The 20659-nt window shown below is 42.7% G+C and overlaps 1 pseudogene across 1 annotated transcript in view; it reads right to left on the reverse strand.

Moving 5' to 3' along the window:
* LOC311145339 (centrosomal protein kizuna-like) overlaps positions 1-20659 on the reverse strand; it is a 43035-nt pseudogene that overhangs the window by 22248 nt on the left and 128 nt on the right. Inside the window, exons 2-6 of the transcript in view lie at positions 18394-18998; positions 17864-18175; positions 10090-10209; positions 8920-9085; positions 7514-7647 (exon numbers count right to left, since the gene is read on the reverse strand). The product of the transcript in view is annotated as a centrosomal protein kizuna-like (transcript). The remainder of the gene's footprint in view (positions 1-7513; positions 7648-8919; positions 9086-10089; positions 10210-17863; positions 18176-18393; positions 18999-20659) is intronic.

Consider the following 20659-nt stretch of genomic DNA (forward strand, 5'->3'; position numbering starts at 1 on the left):
TCAACAGACACTGGAATGGAATGGCTGTCATACATGTAGAGATGCTGATTTAAGAAAAATGTGCAGTGGTCTCTTAATATTTTCCACAGCTGTATATATATTGGGCCAATAATGTATGTTTTAGCTACTTTTGAAGCACATGTTGTGCCATAGAAACTAATAATGTAACCCTGTAAATACATTTGTTTATTATAAAAAGCTAAAATGTTCATACAAATAGGTGTTACTGAATATTAGGTTTCTACATTGTGTAAAAGCACTATTTTCCTATTTAGATGCATTACATTGAACATCTATGTTTGTGAGTGAGGACATGCAAGAGATCAGTCATTCATTCATTGCTACGATCAATGATCTCCTGAAGAAGCTATCCCTTTTCCTTTCTTTCTATGCCCCCAAATGTTCGGATATAGCCTACTAGTAAAGTTACCAGGTTGTTAGCTAGATAGCTAGCTAATGAGGTAACATGACTGTACAAAGTGTAAACAAATGACCCATGAGTAGTTTTAGAATGGCCCGCGACATGGTTTATAAATGTAAACTGAGGCCCACCAATCCAACGTTGGAAGAAAAAAACATTGCACCGGTAATATGAGTCGTGTCTTTTGAACTGTTTGGGCTAGAAACAAGCCGTTTTCTCTGTAGTAATGGTACAACCACACAGAAGAGTATTAGGGCCAAGTGAAGAGAAAAAATACATAAACGGTGATGGGTGGTGGTACTTCGATTTTTTTGTTGTTGCACAGATAGTACTCTAAAAACTTTTAGAATAAAGTCCATCACATGTTGTGAATAAAGTGGCAATATTTTGTGAATAAAGTGACAATATTTTTTGAATAAAGTCAAAATTGTATTTAAAGAATAAATTAAACATTTTGAGAATGAAGTAGACATTTTGAGAATAACGTTGCAGTTATATTTCAAGATTAAAGTAGGGGATTTGTGACTCGTTTCAGGAAACTAGGCGTATGTCGCAGGTCACTACTACACAGGAGAACCATTTGAATTTTCTAGCTAGCTACATTTTCAGATATTACACGTTTCTAATTTTGACAGAAAGTGTTTTCATTTCAAGTTAAAGTGTACTGTTAGCTAGCTAGCTAACGTTAGCTGGCTGGCTCGCTAGCTAATGTTATGTGTATGATCGTATTATTCGTATCTCAGAGCCATTAGTTTGCTAACATTGAACCTGGTTGGTTAGCTACCTGCAGATTCATGCAGGGTAGTAATGTCATGAGTTGGGATTATGGTCCATTGTTTCGCTTGACTTTGCTTGGCTAGTTAGAGCCTAATGTTAGCTAGCTAACATTGAACCTTGTTGGTTAGCTACCTGCAGATTCATGCAGGGTAGTAGTGTCATGAGTTGGGTTCATTGTTTAGCTAGCTAGCTAACATTAGCTGGCTGGCTCGCTAGCTAACATTACGTGTATGATCTTATTATTCATATCTCAGAGCCCCTTGCTTGGCTAGTTTGAGCCTAATGTTAACTAGCTAACATTGAACCTGGTTGGTTAGAAACCTGCAGATTCATGCAGGGTAGTAACGTCATGATTTGGGATTATGGTTCATTGTTTACCTAGCTAGCTACATGTCTTAACAAAAGACTCCACTATGCAAGTAACCATTTCGGGTGTGTTCGTAAAATAAGTCTGTTCTCTCATTAAATGACCACTGACCAATTTACTCGCCCTAGCAGAGTATACCCCACTGACCATTTTACTCGCCCTAGCAGAGCTGGTTAGGCTTTTTTCATGTTATCCAGAGGTAAACAATGAACCATAATCCCAATTTTGTGTCTGGAAGTAGCTAGCAAGCTAGCCAATGTTAGCCAGTTAGCTTGGGTGCTTGACTGCCGTTGTAAGGTGAGAACGCTCGGATCAACCCTACTCGTTGGCCAGAGCATCAAGTGTGCGCTCTGAACGCTCCGAGAGCGAAACGAGATGGGTGGGGCTAAAGCTTAAGAGGGTGTGAATGATGCTGAATGGGTGTAGACAAAGTGTACTGTTAGCTAGCTAGCTAACGTTAGCTGGCTGGCTCTTCAGTAGGTACCAAAAAATTCAAAGGCCATTTTCTCAAAAGTGAGATTACAAGTTTATCAACTTTCAAAGCAGAATTACTTTCCCATTGTTCCCTTAAATGCAGTGTATGATATACCATGGTGTAGCTCTGTGTCTCTGCTTTTATCCAATGTAAAAAAAAACACAATTTCAAATTTTGCTACATAAGACCGAATCAAGGCTGTCGGTCACATTTGGTTAAGTGCATGCTTCCCTGGCTCCCTGTTGCTGTGCATGCCACCGTTGAAATGCCTGAGTTAGATGACCTGGTGAAACTATACTTTAGAATTGGCTTTAGTAACAAGGAATTCCTTGCTCTTTTACCACATAGTAACCATATTATTGTATTAAGTATTAGGACCTTGAAGAGGTTGCACCACAGATTGGGTCTTTTCAGAAGGAAGTTTGTGCAAAGTGAAATCAACAGTAATGGATAAATGCAAGGCTACAGATGATTGTATCTTCGTGTAATTCAGAGAGGTTTTGTAGTAACACAAGACACTATACAACAGATCTACAGTGGGGGAAAAAAGTATTTAGTCAGCCACCAATTGTGCAAGTTCTCCCACTTAAAAAGATGAGAGAGGCCTGTAATTTTCATCATAGGTACACGTCAACTATGACAGACAAAATGAGAAAATAAATTCCAGAAAATCACATTGTAGGATTTTTAATGAATTTATTTGCATATTATGGTGGAAAATAAGTATTTGGTCAATAACAAAAGTTTCTCAATACTTTGTTATATACCCTTTGTTGGCAATGACACAGGTCAAACGTTTTCTGTAAGTCTTCACAAGGTTTTCACACACTGTTGCTGGTATTTTGGCCCATTCCTCCATGCAGATCTCCTCTAGAGCAGTGATGTTTTGGGGCTGTCGCTGGGCAACACAGACTTTCAATTCCCTCCAAAGATTTTCTATGGGGTTGAGATCTGGAGACTGGCTAGGCCACTCCAGGACCTTGAAATGCTTCTTACGAAGCCACTCCTTTGTTGCCCGGGCGGTGTGTTTGGGATCATTGTCATGCTGAAAGACCCAGCCACGTTTCATCTTCAATGCCCTTGCTGATGGAAGGAGGTTTTCACTCAAAATCTCACGATACATGGCCCCATTCATTCTTTCCTTTACACGGATCAGTTGTCCTGGTCCCTTTGCAGAAAAAATGCCCCAAAGCATGATGTTTCCACCCCCATGCTTCACAGTAGGTTTGGTATTCTTTGGATGCAACTCAGCATTCTTTGTCCTCCAAACACGACGAGTTGAGTTTTTACCAAAAAGTTCTATTTTGGTTTCATCTGACCATATGACATTCTTCCAATCCTCTTCTGGATCATCCAAATGCACTCTAGCAAACTTCAGACGGGCCTGGACATGTACTGCCTTACGCAGGGGGACACGTCTGGCACTGCAGGATTTGAGTCCCTGGCGGCGTAGTGTGTTACTGATGGTAGGCTTTGTTACTTTGGTCCCAGCTCTCTGCAGGTCATTCACTAGGTCCCCCCGTGTGGTTCTGGGATTTTTGCTCATTTTGACCCCACGGGGTGAGATCTTGCGTGGAGCCCCAGATCGAGGGAGATTATCAGTGGTCTTGTATGTCTTCCATTTCCTAATAATTGATCCCACAGTTGATTTCTTCAAACCAAGCTGCTTACCTATTGCAGATTCAGTCTTCCCAGCCTGGTGCAGGTCTACAATTTTGTTTCTGGTGTCCTTTGACAGCTCCTTGGTCTTGGCCATAGTGGAGTTTGGAGTGTGACTGTTTGAGGTTGTGGACAGGTGTCTTTTATACTGATAACAAGTTCAAACAGGTGCCATTAATACGGGTAACGAGTGGAGGACAGAGGAGCCTCTTAAAGAAGAAGTTACAGGACTGTGAGAGCCAGAAATCTTGCTTGTTTGTAGGTGACCAAATACTTATTTTCCACCATAATTTGCAAATAAATTCATAAAAAATCCTACAATGTGATTTTCTGGAATTTTTCTCACTTTGTCTGTCATAGTTGACGTGTACCTATGATGAAAATTACAGGCCTCTCTCATCTTTTTAAGTGGGAGAACTTGCACAATTGGTGGCTGACTAAATACTTTTTTTCCCCACTGTATATGTATGTGTATTAATGTATGTATGTATGTATGTATGTATGATTGTGTATGTGTATGTATGTGTGTATGTGTATATATATATATATATATATATATACAGTGGGGGAAAAAAGTATTTAGTCAGCCACCAATTGTGCAAGTTCTCCCACTTAAAAAGATGAGAGAGGCCTGTAATTTTCATCATAGGTACACGTCAACTATGACAGACAAATTGAGGAAAAAAAATCCAGAAAATCACATTGTAGGATTTTTTATGAATGTATTTGCAAATTATGGTGGAAAATAAGTATTTGGTCACCTACAAACAAGCAAGATTTCTGGCTCTCACAGACCTGTAACTTCTTCTTTAAGAGGCTCCTCTGTCCTCCACTCGTTACCTGTATTAATGGCACCTGTTTGAACTTGTTATCAGTATAAAAGACACCTGTCCACAATCTCAAACAGTCACACTCCAAACTCCACTATGGCCAAGACCAAAGAGCTGTCAAAGGACACCAGAAACAAAATTGTAGACCTGCACCAGGCTGGGAAGACTGAATCTGCAATAGGTAAGCAGCTTGGTTTGAAGAAATCAACTGTGGGAGCAATTATTAGGAAATGGAAGACATACAAGACCACTGATAATCTCCCTCGATCTGGGGCTCCACGCAAGATCTCACCCCGTGGGGTCAAAATGATCACAAGAACGGTGAGCAAAAATCCCAGAACCACACGGGGGGACCTAGTGAATGACCTGCAGAGAGCTGGGACCAAAGTAACAAAGCCTACCATCAGTAACACACTACGCCGCCAGGGACTCAAATCCTGCAGTGCCAGACGTGTCCCCCTGCTTAAGCCAGTACATGTCCAGGCCCGTCTGAAGTTTGCTAGAGTGCATTTGGATGATCCAGAAGACGATTGGGAGAATGTCAGATGAAACCAAAATATAACTTTTTGGTAAAAACTCAACTCGTCGTGTTTGGAGGACAAAGAATGCTGAGTTGCATCCAAAGAACACCATACCTACTGTGAAGCATGGGGGTGGAAACATCATGCTTTGGGGCTGTTTTTCTGCAAAGGGACCAGGACGACTGATCCGTGTAAAGGAAAGAATGAATGGGGCCATGTATCGTGAGATTTTGAGTGAAAACCTCCTTCCATCAGCAAGGGCATTGAAGATGAAACGTGGCTGGGTCTTTCAGCATGACAATGATCCCAAACACACCGCCCGGGCAACGAAGGAGTGGCTTCGTAAGAAGCATTTCAAGGTCCTGGAGTGGCCTTGCCAGTCTCCAGATCTCAACCCCGTAGAAAATCTTTGGAGGGAGTTGAAAGTCTGTGTTGCCCAGCGACAGCCCCAAAACATCACTGCTCTAGAGGAGATCTGTATGGAGGAATGGGCCAAAATACCAGCAACAGTGTGTGAAAACCTTGTGAAGACTTACAGAAAACGTTTGACCTGTGTCATTGCCAACAAAGGGTATACAACAAAGTATTGAGAAAGTTTTGTTATTGACCAAATACTTATTTTCCACCATAATTTGCAAATAAATTCATTAAAAATCCTACAATGTGATTTTCTGGATTTTTTTTTCTCATTTTGTCTGTCACAGTTGACGTGTACCTATGATGAAAATTACAGGTCTCTCTCATCTTTTTATGTGTGAGAACTTGCACAATTGGTGGCTGACTAAATACTTTTTTTCCCCACTGTATATATATATATATTTGCGAGGGAAAAAAACATATGGGGGATTGGAAGTGATGCAGACAATTACATTGATGGAAGTTACAATCTATCTGCAATATTAAAGCTGATCAACCCCCCCCCCCCCCCAAAAAAAAAAAAAGAAGAAGAAGAAAAGTAATAGAAATGTCAATTGAATAAAGATAAAACGTGCAGCTAGTTTGCATTCTTTCCAGCTTCAGTTTGAAGTGATTGTGTTAGCTGTGTTGTTGGCTAGCTCCTCTGACAAGTGAGCAGATTTTTCTATGCCAGTCGAAATTGCGCCTCATTAGCTCATTGTTATGGATGTAACCAAATAAATGTCACTAGAAATGTCCGCTCCACTGGTGCCTAGTCCAGCTCCGGTCAGCGGATCCATTCCGGAGACAGAGCAGTCCGCTCCACCGGTTTCAAGTCCAGCTCCGGTCAGCGGTTCCACTCCGGAGCCAGAGCAGTCCGCTCCACTGGTGGCTGACTAAATACTTTTTTTGTGAAGCTTAGTCACGCACGACGCCGACGGCAGTGTACGACCAAGGGTCCCAAGGCGATATGGCATATGGACACAATGACAAACTGGAAGCACATGATATTGCAATAAATGGCTGCATAGATGCTTTAGCCGTTATGTTTTGTGAGTGGAACCCTTGTTACTAAAGCCTTAGGTTTTCCCAGGTCATTTATACAGTGCACAACAACATGGAGGCATGCAATTAACCAAATCCCCTACCTTAATCTTGAAATATAACTGCGACTTAATTCTCAAAATGTTTACTTTATTCTCAACATTTTTACTTCATTCTCTAAATAAAATGTAAAGTCTATTCTCAAAATATAATTTTGAGTTTACTCAAACTATTTAGATTTTATTCTTTAAGTTTAATTTCAACTTTATTGTCGAAATATTGCCACTTTGTCTAAATATTGGCAATTTAATTTAGACTTTATTCTCAAAAATTTATTTAAACTTTATTCTAGAAGTTTCGACTTTATCCTTGTATTTCAAGTTCTCTAAGTACTATCCATGCAAAAAACTAAAAACTGGTACCACCACCTATCAATTTTTTTAAATCACTTGGCCCTAATAGTCTTCCATACAACCATGATGTTAACGAATATGCGCTCGCTTTTGTCTTTAGGGCACTCGGAAAGTATGGTAGAGCGAAGCGTTATCACTAAAACAATTATTATTACAGTTAGAAAGATATGGCATATAGAATAAAAACCGGATGAACATCATGAAAATGATCGGAGAGGTTGAGGGTAGAGGAAGTTCAGGAGTAAAAACAAACAAAATAGAATTATTGTAAAATTGACTGTGTCCATAAAATGTATATAGTATGTATAAGCTGGAAGTAGAGGCCTAAGCATTGTTGTTCACTAGTTTACTCCAATTAGGGAAGGGGTGGTGGGGTTGGAAAGTAATAAAGTAATAAACTGGTGCTCCCAAATAGAAATTCCAGGTGGCAAAACAACATTTTTGGAGTATATGCGACCAAATTGGTCGCACTTTAGAGCCCTGTGTGCTTGCAGTGCATGATGACTGCTTCAGTAACAAGCCAGAAGTGGAGAAAACCTGGGATTCAAACCCCTGGAATCTGTTCTGTATGTAAAATAAACTGTACTCTAGTGTATTGTGAGATGCATACCTTGGTGCTATAGCAGCAGTGGAGTGAACAGCTGGACGAGGCGCTTGGTGGTGAGGACATGGTGGTCCTTCAGCAGAAGGGCGTGCTTGAACCAGCGATCCCACAGAGGAGCAGCATCAGGGGGGAGACAGGAGCTGCAGAGTGGAGGACAGGGGTGGAGACACACAGCATCGTGAGGGAGGAACACAGGCTTGTTGTCTGAATGAATATGTACCATAGTAAGATACAACATAAACATATTTCCTTACAGTGAGAGAATGTATCCATATACTGTAAACACTTCACAAATATAAACCATCATGTTCTTCATGTTTTCGGCTCATTCATGCATGTATGGTGAAAATCCTTGTAGATGCAAAGAAAAACACATGGTACACACAAAGGAAAAGTGGAATAGTTTGACATCTTGATATATTGAAAAGAATGGGAACTTAATTTATAATTGTGAATGGAAGTTAACCTAACGACACATAAGTTGGCTACATACTGAGAAAAAGTCAAGCAACCACAGTAGGGTTTAAAACATCTCAGGATTCTTTATTTTTGCCTGAATACACGTGAGCAGAAAAGGTCTTTCTGAAATCAATGAAGTATTCAGGCATAGCAGAGCTTGGAGCTATGGTTCAATGTGTAGCTCCTCATTTTCAAAAGAAACCAGTCACAGATAGGGCATTTAATTTGCTCATGACATTCACACACATAGAGTTAGGCTACTGCTGGAGGTTACACAAATGACCTTCACATTTGTGGAGAATGGAGACCAGTTCACGGCCATTCGATCCAATCTCAACCTGTTCTAAATGTGTTCTCCCCCCCTCATCTGAACTCTAGTCAAACTGTCAAGAAAAACACACAGGAACTAATCTGCTCTTTGTCTGAAGTGGATTCATCTTTGAATCGGTTCACTTTTCATTTTGACGGTAAGATTGGTCTATTGAACTAGGTCACTTGTAGAGCACTGATATCTCTGGTCTGAATGACTCTATTATAGCTCACATTTATTACAGGAACAGAGAGTTCAAAATGTCCCCATTTTGATTCACTCAGGCTTGGTGCAAGATTTAGCAAATATAATACAGAGGGACCCTGAAACAGCAAGACCAATTTAAGCTTTTTTCTACCAATGGTCTTAATGCACATATTTGCCATCTTGAATAATGATCAAAAAATAATATCAAAAGCAATCATAATTTTCTCTAGAAAAAATAACAAGGACACAAAGAAAGAAACATCCTGTACATGAAGGCTTCATTTCAAAGGGTCATAACATTACTGTGCTGACCAGCATGAACCTGAAGATCATTTTAACTGCCTCACCTACCAGAATGCATCAAATGATAAATATAATTTTCAAAAACAGTGACATCAAAAAGAATTATCTGGTGCACAGTTCACAGAAACCTTACCTTATTTTCCTGGGCTCGGTGGTCGACCAGTTAAAGCTAACTATCTCTTTGGGTAACAGGCATCCCTTTTATCATGGTCTATGACAACCTCTGAAGCTGATGAAGGACGACTGCTCCAAATGCATCAAGGTCCTCTCCATTCAAGCCTTCCCTGGCGTTACAAAGGCTGCAGAATATATAGAGGGGAGTGAGCCATCGCCATGGAACCCGGGGCTCAGTCCAGCAGCCCACAGGTCAGGGGTATAGAGCACAGCAGCTGTTCTCTGTACACCCCACGTTAGGGACGAGTCACACCACACACAGCAAACACATGGCAAAGGCCACGGCAGGACTAACACTCACAACTCACTAGCTGACAACTAGGTGACAGTAGTTCTGATCATTCTGGCAAAAAGGACATAATTGGGCAAGATGTTGGGCATGTTGTTTCCTTCCCTGCTTTCGATGGCAAACAATTATTGATAAAAAAAAAAAATCTTTATCGTGTACACAAATAGAATATCATTAGACAAGTGGTCACTTTTGTTTCAAATGCCACATAGCCAGTGTCACGATCGTCGGGAACAGAGGACCAAGGCGCAGCGTTGAATGCGAACATACTTTTTTATTAGTGAATTACACGAACAAAACAACAAACGATAACGTGACGTCCACGGTCTAACACAAACCACACTGGAACAAGATCCCACAACCACTGTGGGAAAACAGCCTGTCTAAATATGGTTCCCAATCAGAGACAACCAGCAACAGCTGACACTCGTTGCCTCTGATTGAGAACCACTCTGGCCAACATAGAAATACAACAACTAGAACGGACACAACGAGCACAAAACATAAAGAACACTCACACCCTGGCTCAATATACCAGCGTCCCCAGAGCCAGGGCGTGACAGCCAGTGAATTTACCTGACTCCCAAAAGCCAGAAGAACCATGATTCAGCTGCAAAGTGGTGGTTACTATGACAATACAATTTCTTTCAAAAACCCTTAGAAACCAAGATGTGTTGCAAGAGCGTTGTTTGTGCCAAGTGATGACACTTAATTTAAAGTGAGAGCCCTTGGCGGCATGATAATACATTTTCCTCCAGATCCACAAACACTAGTTGATAATGAAAGGAATTGCAGCCAAATTTAAGACCAATATAATTTCTAATGACGGAAACAGCTTAACTGACCACTTTGTTGTGTTTGCTATCACCAACTAATGAGACCCAGTACACATTTCTTTCTCCTCTGTGGAATAGTTATTCGATGCTCTCCAGTAGATGGAAGAATCCCTCCATGGATAGCCTGAAAGAACATACATGTCAAATTAACACACAGAGACAAAATGCCTGATGGATTTGCTCCATATTTGCGTTCACAGATTTTTCCAGTGAATATGATTTCACCTTGGTATTCAAGGTCTGCTTGTACTTGAGGTGTAGGTGTAACAGGAATGTACTGATGTGTGTGTGTAAGAGATCAAGGTACTATGGTAGCTTTTGCATTAATTGACATGTAAACCAATGTCAGAGATGGGCACAAACATTCAATTCAATGTAAATTTATGTAGAGTACCAGGCAGGAAAATAAAGTGCCTCAGCACTGGAAACATTAAAAGTCAACTAGTAAACAGAGGGGTTATAAACAGAGCAAAACTGGTTCATAACTTACATAAAAGTCATGCCATTTCAATATAACAAAAGGTGCCTGGCTCAAAATCTACTTTAGGGCCTGGAAAAAACACATGGACTCATAAACCTATTATACAAAATACCAGTTTCAACCAAATTTGGACAGCTAACATAGCCCAACCTCCGAGTCCCAACAAGAAAAAACCCAAAGATTATTTCTTTTGGTGGGAGATGTACACTTTAATCTGTCCATGTGAGGCTATGAGAAACGGATGCCTAATGCATGTGGATTTTGGGAACATTTCTTTCCTCAGTATTCAGCTCTGGGTGGCCCTCATTGAATTCCCCAGAAACCCCAGCTGAAATCCTGAGCCACCCAACATAAAAGGGGCAAAAATAATTTATGACAATCTATAATGGGCTCTGGGGTTAGGGGTTAGGGGTCAGCAAACAATTGCTCCTTCCTTTTTGCAGGTTGTTTCCTGGTAACATCCTGATTAAGCTGGCAGCTTGAATTATATCCATGGCATTCTGTAGTGCACCATCCATCTGCACTAAGTCCTCTTCAATGCAACTGAAGTAGCTTGGGCAAAACCTCTGCCCCCCCCTCTCATAGTTATCATCTTTCTCTCCACGTTATTTGTCAGTGCTCTTCAAAAAGGGACCTTTTTACAAAAGAAAAGTGAATGTGTTGTGTGCACCAAACCTCGCCGTATTGTTGTAAGTGCTTCATCGCGAGGTCTCAAACCACACGTTTTGGTGAAGCTGTGTGTGTCTCGGAGTCTCGACATCATCAGGAGTATATTGTTAGTAGGGAGGAAAGGGTCAGCTTCTTGGGAGCAATATTAGTCCACAATCATCTCCTTTGTCTTGATCACGTTGAGGGAGAGCTTGTTATCCTGGCACCACACGGCCAGGTCTCTGACCTCCTCCCTATACAGTGAGGGAGAAAAGTATTTGATCCCCTGCTGATTTTGTACGTTTGCCCACTGACAAAGACATGATAAGTCTATAATTTTAATGGTAGGGTTATTTGAACTGTGAGGGACAGAATAACAACAACAAAATCCAGAAAAACGCATGTCAAAAATGTTATAAATTGATTTGCATTTTAATGAGGGAAATAAGTATTTGACCCCTCTGCAAAACATGACTTAGTACTTGGTGGCAAAACCCTTGTTGGCAATCACAGAGGTCAGACGTTTCTTGTAGTTGGCCACCAGGTTTTCACACATCTCAGGAGGGATTTTGTCCCACTCCTCTTTGCAGATCTTCTCCAAGTCATTAAGGTTTCGAGGCTGACATTTGGCAACTCGAACCTTCAGCTCCCTCCACAGATTTTCTATGGGATTAAGGTCTGGAGACTGGCTAGGCCACTACAGGACCTTAATGTGCTTCTTCTTGAGCCACTCCTTTGTTGCCTTGGCCGTGTGTTTTGGGTCATTGTCATGCTGGAATACCCATCCATGACCCATTTTCAATGCCCTGGCTGAGGGAAGGAGGTTCTCACCCAAGATTTGATGGTACATGGCCCCGTCCATCATCCCTTTGATGCGGTGAAGTTGTCCTGTCCCCTTAGCAGAAAAACACCCCCAAAGCATAATGTTTCCACCTCCATGTTTGACGGTGGGGATGGTGTTCTTGGGGTCATAGGCAGCATTCCTCCTCCTCCAAACACGGCAAGTTGAGTTGATGCCAAAGAGCTCCATTTTGGTCTCATCTGACCACAACACTTTCACCCAGTTCTCCTCTGAATCATTCAGATGTTCATTGGCAAACTTCAGACGGGCCTGTATATGTGCTTTCTTGAGCAGGGGGAGCTTGCGGGCGCTGCAGGATTCCAGTCCTTCACGGCGTAGTGTGTTACCAATTGTTTTCTTGGTGACTATGGTCCCAGGTGCCTTGAGATTATTGACAAGATCCTCCCGTGTCGTTCTGGGCTGATTCCTCACCGTTCTCATGATCATTGCAACTCCACGAGGTGAGATCTTGCATGGAGCCCCAGGCCGAGGGAGATTGACAGTTATTTTGTGTTTCTTCCATTTGCGAATAATTGCACCAACTGTTGTCACCTTCTCACCAAGCTGCTTGGTGATGGTCTTGTAGCCCATTCCAGCCTTGTGTAGGTCTACAATCTTGTCGCTGACATCCTTGGAGAGCTCTTTGGTCTTGGCCATGGTGGAGAGTTTGGAATCTGATTGATTGATTGCTTCTGTGGACAGGTGTCTTTTATACAGGTAACAAGCTGAGATTAGGAGCACTCCCTTTAAGAGTGTACTCCTAATCTCAGCTCGTTACCTGTATAAAAGACACCTGGGAGCCAGAAATCTTTCTGATTGAGAGGGGGTCAAATACTTATTTCCCTCATTAAAATGCAAATCAATTTATAACATTTTTGACATGCGTTTTTCTGGATCTTTTTGTTGTTATTCTGTCTCTCACTGTTCAAATAAACCTACCATTTAAATTATAGACTGATAATTTCTTTGTCAATGGGCAAATGTACAAAATCAGCAGGGGATCAAATACTTTTTTCCCTCACTGTAGGCTGTCTCATCGTTGTCGGTGATCAGACCTACCACTGCTGTGTCGTCTGCAAACTTAATGATGGTGTTGGAGTCGTGCCTGGCCATGCAGTCATGGGTGAACAGCGAGTACAGGAGGGGACTGAGCATGCACCCCTGAGGAGCCCCTGTGTTGAGGATCAGCGTGGCAGATGTGTTGTTACCTACCCTTACCACCTGGGGGCGGCCCGTCAGGAAGTCCAGGATCCAGTTGCAGAGGGAGGTGTTTAGTCCCAGGGTCCTGAGCTTAGTGATGAGCTTTGAGGGCACTATGGTGTTGAATGCTGAGCTGTAGTCAATGAATAGCATTCTCACGTAGGTGTTCCTTTTGTCCAGGTGGGAAAGCGCAGTGTGGAGCGCAATAGAGTATGCATAGTCTTGGCAGTGTGCTTAGGGTCGTTGTCCTATTGGAAGGTGAACCTTCGCCCCAGTCTGAGGTCCTGAGCGCTCTGGAGCAGGTTTTCATCAAGGATCTCTCTGTACTTTGCTCTATTCATCTTTCCCTCAATCCAGACTAGTCTCCTAGTCCCTGCCGCTGAAAAACATCCCCACAGCATGATGCTGCCACCACCATGCTTCATCGTAGGGATGGTGCCAGGTTTCCTCCAGACGTGACGCTTGGCATTCAGGCCAAAGAGTTCATCAGACCAGAGAATCTTGTTTCTCATGGTCTGAGTGTCCTTTAGGTGCCTTTTGGCAAACGGGCTGTCGTTTGCCTTTTACTGAGGAGTGGCTTCCGTCTGGCCACTCTACCATAAAGGCCTGATTGGTGGAGTGCTGCAGAGATGATTGTCCTTCTGGAAGGTTCTCCCATCTCCAGAGAAAAACGCTGGAGCTCTCTCAGAGTGACCATCGTGTTCTTGGTCACCTCCCTGACCAAGGCCCTTCTCCCCCGATTGCTCAGTTTGGCCAGGCGGCCAGCTCTAGGAAGAGTCTTGGTGGTTCCAATCTTCTTCCATTTAAGAATGAAGGAGTGTTCTTGGGGACCTTCAATGCTGCAGACTTTTTTGGTACCCTTCCTCAGATCTGCGTCGCGACACAATCCTGTTAAATGTGTAACCAGAGGGAAAAAAACTCTAGACCACCTTTACTCCACACACAGAGACGCATACAAAGCTCTCCCTCGCCCTCCATTTGGCAAATCTGACCATAACTCTATCCTCCTGATTCCTGCTTATAAGCAAAAACTGAAGCAGGAAGCACCAGTGATTCGGTTAATAAAAAAGTGGTCAGATGACGCAGATGCTAAGCTACAGGACTGTTTTGCTAGCACAGACTGGAACATGTTCCGGGATTCTTCAGACAGCATTGAGGAGTACACCACATCAGTCACTGGCTTCATCAATAAGTGCATCGATGATGTCGTCCCCACAGTGACCGTACGTACATACCCCAACCAGAAGCCATGGATTACAGGAAACATCCGCACTGAGCTAAAGGGTAGAGCTGCCGCTTTCAAGGAACGGGACTCTAACCCGGACGCTTATAAGAAATCCCGCTATGACCTCCGACGAACCATCAAACAGGCAAAGAGTCAATACAGGTCTAAGATTGAATCATACTACACTGGCTCTGACGCTCGTCGGATGTGGCAGGGCTTGAAAACTATTACAGACTACAAAGGGAAGCACAGCCGCGAGCTGCCCAGTGACACAAGCCTACCAGACGAGCTAAACCACTTCTATGCTCGCTTCGAGGCAAGCAACACTGAAGCATGCATGAGAGCACCAGCTGTTCCGGACGACTATGTGATCACGCTCTCCGTAGCCGATGTGAGTAAGACTTTTAAGCAGGTCAACATTCACAAGGCCGCAGGGCCAGACGGATTACCAGGACGTGTACTCCGAGCATGTGCTGACCAACTGGCAAGTGTCTTCACTGACATTTTCAACATGTCCCTGACTGAGTCTGTAATACCAACATGTTTCAAGCAGACCACCATAGTCCCCGTGCCCAAGAACTCTAAGATAACCTGCCTAAATGACTACCGACCCGTAGCACTGACGTCTGTAGCCATGAAGTGCTTTGAAAGACTGGTCATGGCTCACATCAACAGCATAATCCCAGAAACCCTAGACCCACTCCAATTTGCATACCGCCCCAACAGATCCACAGATGATGCAATCTCTATCGCACTCCACACTGCCCTTTCCCACCTGGACAAGAGGAACACCTACGTGAGAATGCTATTCATTGACTACAGCTCAGCATTCAACACCATAGTGCCCTCTAAGCTCATCACTAAGCTAAGGATCCTGGGACTAAACACCTCCCTCTGCAACTGGATCCTGGACTTCCTGACGGGCCGCCCCCAGGTGGTAAGGGTAGGTAACAACACATCTGCCACACTGATCCTCAACACGGGGGCCCCTCAGGGGTGTGTGCTCAGTCCCCTCCTGTACTCTCTGTTCACCCATGACTGCATGGCCAGGCACGACTCCAACACCATCATTAAGTTTGCCGACGACACAACAGTGGTAGGCCTGATCACCGACAACGATGAGACAGCCTATAGGGAGGAGGTCAGAGATCTGGCCGTGTGGTGCCAGGACAACAACCTCTCCCTCAACGTGACCAAGACAAAGGAGATGATTGTGGACTACAGGAAAAAAAAGAGGACTGAGCACGCCCCCATTCTCATCGACGGGGCTGTAGTGGAACAGGTTGAGAGCTTCAAGTTCCTTGGTGTCCACATCACCAACGAACTATCATGGTCCAAACACACCAAGACAGTCGTGAAGAGGGCACGACAAAGCCTATTCCCCCTCAGGAGACTAAAAAGATTTGGCATGGGTCCTCAGATCCTCAAAAAATTCTACAGCTGCACCATCGAGAGCATCCTGACTGGTTGCATCACCGCCTGGTATGGCAACTGCTTGGCCTCTGACCGCAAGGCACTACAGAGGGTAGTGCGTACGGCCCAGTACATCACTGGGGCAAAGCTCCCTGCCATCCAGGACCTCTATACCAGGCGGTGTCAGAGGAAGGCCCTCAAAATTGTCAAAGACTCCAGCCACCCTAGTCATAGACTGTTCTCTCTGCTACCGCACGGCAAGCGGTACCGGAGTGCCAAGTCTAGGTCCAAAAGACTTCTCAACAGCTTCTACCCCCAAGCCATAAGACTCCTGAACAGCTAATCATGGCTACCCGGACTATTTGCACTGCCCCCCCACCCCATCCTTTTTACGCTGCTGCTACTCTGTTAAGTATTTATGCATAGTCACTTTAACTCTACCCACATGTACATATTACCTCAACTACCTCAACTAGCCGGTGCCCTCGCACATTGACTCTGCAACGGTACCCCCCTGTATATATAGCCTCCCTACTGTCACTTTATTTTACTGTATATATAGCCTCCCTACTGTCACTTTATTTTACTTCTGCTCTTTTTTTCTCAACACTTTTTTGTTGTTGTTGTTTTATTCTTACTTTTTTTGTTTAAAATAAATGCACTGTTGGTTAAGGGCTGTAAGTAAGCATTTCACTGCAATGTCTGCACCTGTTGTATTCGGCGCATGTGACCAATAAAATTTGATTTGATTTGATTTGATTTGTCTTGGAGCTCTACGGACAATTCCTTCTGCCTCATGGCTTGGTTTTTGCTCTGACATGCACTGTCAACTGTGGCATCTTATGTAGACAGGTGTGTACCTTTCCAAATCATGTCCAATCAATTGAATTTACCACAGGTGGACTCCAATCAAGTTGTAGAAACATCTCAAGGATGATCAATGAAAACAGGATTCACCTGAGCTCAATTTGAGTCTCATAGCAAAGGGTCTGAATACTTATGTAAATAAGGTATTTCTGTTTTCTTTTTTTTAAGAAATTTGAAAAAAATTCTAAAAACGTGTTTTCGCTTTGTCATTATGGGGTATTGTGTGTAGATTGATGAGGAAACACATTAATTTAATCAATTGTAGAAGAAGGCCTGTACATATACTTTTGAGTTTCACCCCCCAACAGTTACTAGTCTACCAACACATACAGTATACTGAGAACTAGCATAACACATATAGAGGAAAGCTGTTTATTACAGCTAGGTCTACAGCCTACAATCAGACTTTTTCAGAGGACAGTAAAGGTCTGGATTGATGGACGGAAATGCACACTACCTTCACAGTGCAATCCATCACAAGCAATCCTTGAAATCAGAGGACACCAAGTGCTAGATTTCTTAGTGTGAGTGCCTGTCCACATGCCCACCCTCCAGAACACTCTATGGAGCCACAAATATCCTCCTCCACTCGGACTTCCTGAGGTCTCTCAAGCAGAAAATTGCTTGGTTACAGCATTATCTTGGATTATGGCAATAATGTTTGTCACAGGTCCTTAACCCTCCCTACAAGTTGCGCTGAGGCTAAGGCCCCTGCTGTTGAGCTGCACTGAGTGCAGTGGGTCGCGTGGAGTGTGACTCCCATCATCCTCTCTGTCAGCTGCAGATGTGGCACAAGTCAACTGTCTTGAGCATAATCCCCAGTGCAACCTACTTATCCTGCAGCCCAGTTCAGTTTAGACACTCTGGAACATCCTAAAGTAGAGCTGTAGCTTTGCTTTAGCATGCCCCTAATTCACTCAACAATAAACTGCCCGAATTAAACAGATAGCTATCAAAAATTAAAAGAACAGTGTTTGTTATGATGGCTGAGATAAGGGGTTGCCTCAATTGAATTTATTCAAATTAATTGACAGCTGACGTTATTTCCAGTATAATGTAACACTTCACAAAACCGAAATGTAATGTACATAGCTCATACATACCTCTCCGATGGTATTTCTGAAGACGTGGATTATCTACTTGGTTCAGGTCTGTTCCTAGGCTCTGGAGTGTCAAGTGTTTCTTGACTGTGTATGCTGATGCTGTGGAGATCACTCTCCCTGGGTGTAGCACTCCTCTGGTGGGCCTGGTGGGATGTGTCCTCCTGCTATGGCCGTCTACATAGACCACATTCCCTGGCACCTTTGGTACCTCAGCCAGGTCAGACTCAGTCAGCGAGATGGACAGGTCACTTCCACTGCTGGTCACGGAGAGCTCCACACTGGGACTGGATATACTGAGGGGTTCACTCCTCTCTGAAAACACATACACAACAGGCTATTTGAATCACTGTGTATATAGAGTATTATTAGTATCATATAATATAAATTATTTTAGAAATTCCTTAAAAATAACACACATTTCAATCAAACTGCTAAGAAATAAAGTACTAGCCAGTACAGTGAAACAATGGAGAACATACAGTCTGGATATCTTCTAGTATGTAATTTCTTTCAGGAATAAGATCACTAACCTGGCACATCTTGAGATTATTTCCCCAAGTCAGTTTGAGGCGGTGATCTTTGCAGGACTCTCTCCACATCTTTTTTTATGCTATCTTGATGGGCAGACCCTCTACCCCGAGTGTATTCTGCAGGTGAATTCCTGTCAAACATATGGCTGATACTGCTGGGCGATGGGCTATTCTTCTCAGACCTCGTCAAGGTCACTCGAGGTGTAGGCGGTTGTTCATCACCTCCAAAAGGCACGCCGGCACTGGCTGTTAAGCTGGATGGAACCACTGCCGCCATCCTTTCATGTTTGTCACTCAAATTACAGCCGTCGGGGGAATCGTTTGAGCCTGAAATGTCATCTGATAAACGCGCTCCGCTGTCGGCAACAACCTCTCTGGAAACTTTGGAGTCCTTCAAAAGGCCACTTTGCCGGTGTTCTGAGGCACGTGAGCGATGATTGGGGCGAATGATGCTCGGCTTGTTGTAAGTGTACACTTATGGTGGCATCTTCAACTGTGGACTCTCTGGAAGTCTGCCGACCCATGAATATTACAGATGGTTGGTATAAACCCTTGGCATGTGGAGAGGGGGAATCACCCTGAGGATGGCCATGTAATACATATCTCTGAAAAACAGGAAATAACCAGGTGCATACAGGTAGATTCATGGTTACTCAATGTCAAATAACAAAATGCTTATGAATAGCAAGGCATATTTGGAGATAATATGTAGGGATGCAAGTGTATTGTGTAACTCTAATTAAAGTAACAATTGACTGCTACTTGATATCCTTATGCTCAAATAAAAGAGCAAAATGTTTCTAGTCACAGTCCCCCTTCCAATTTCCCAATTCCAATTGCTATGGTATTATAATTAAATTGGGATATAATCAGAATACCACATCAAGTACCATTAACAATTAGACAAGATTGGCAAAATCGCATCAAATGGTCAAGGATACCCTTCATTCACAAGCAGCAGAAACAGTTTGTGTTGGTATAATATTGCTCTTACAATTTTCTGCTTGTATAATTCTGTTTATTCTCCTTAAATGCAACACTTGCAAATCAGGTTATAAGGGCTTTTTCCTAAAAAACAAAAACAACTCTGAGTGTTTTAAAAGTATAACTTTTTCTGTTAAAATACTGTTTATTTGGGTCAAGGTCATATTTCTTTTCAAACCGTCTTTCAGAAGAATGTTACACAATCCATGTTTTAACTTTAATCTTATAAGCAATCCTCTGCGTAAGTTGTGATTCATGTCTGCTATGGCACCAAGGGGGGAAGAGAAAGCTAAAAAACCTTCCTCCAAACATAATAACAAAAAGCATGGCTTCTGTTTCTTTTCTGATAAGAGTCTTAAATACCAAACAGTTAGCTGCTTAATAACATTCACTGTAAACCATGCAGCTCTGCCCAGCAGATCCACAAAGCAGGTAAAAAATAAGAAAAGTTAATTTCTTGGCTGAGTGATTCCATCGGAAGCTGCAGGGCAAAGTAGAAAGTGTTTCACTAAAGTAGCAATTGATTCTTCTATCAATCTGCGGAACGCGCGTGCTCTTCCAAGGAATGCATTAAATATGAAAATCATATCCCGTTATCACATGTCTCCAGCTTTCAGCCCGGTAAGCTTCCCTTAATGAATACTGCAGCCTGAGGGACATGCACACTGCTAGTAATGGCTTGTATGCATAATGGAGTGACGGTACCATTTTGCTCATTACAATATCGCCAAGCTGAGGGGGGTTTTGCACACAGTCACAAGTGACTGCTCTAGACAGCATGCTCCAAGTTATTATGAGATGTCTTAGACATTTCATCTAAAAGAGCATTACTGCTTTAAGTGAAGGAAGAAGCAGCTATGGGCTTGAACTACATTGCTTGTACAGAGGAACAAGCCAGGATTAGACACCTGCACTATTACAGATACATAGTTAAATGTATACTCCTCTACAGATTTGCTCTGCATAATGTCTACTTTTCTTTGTTGTTCCAATGCTGAAAACACAGTTTGATAGAGCTAAGATTTGCATTGAGAAGAGCATACTGTGTGAGTAAAATATGTTTGGCCAAATCTTCAGATATTCTAAAACCTATGAATTGCAGAATATATACACAATGTGGTATACATTTCCCTAAGACTATTTTACACTGTTAAACTGTTTATTCATATAAACAAGCATCCATTATATAAAATGAATTGCACAGAACATAGGGCACCCTGCAATAACAAACTACTACTACAGCCAGAAGGAAACATAGCCTAGTTACAAGTCATGTCTGTTC

The sequence above is a fragment of the Coregonus lavaretus genome (assembly GCF_964263955.1).
Source record: "Coregonus lavaretus genome assembly, chromosome: 18".
In the NCBI taxonomy this organism is placed as follows: domain Eukaryota; kingdom Metazoa; phylum Chordata; class Actinopteri; order Salmoniformes; family Salmonidae; genus Coregonus; species Coregonus lavaretus.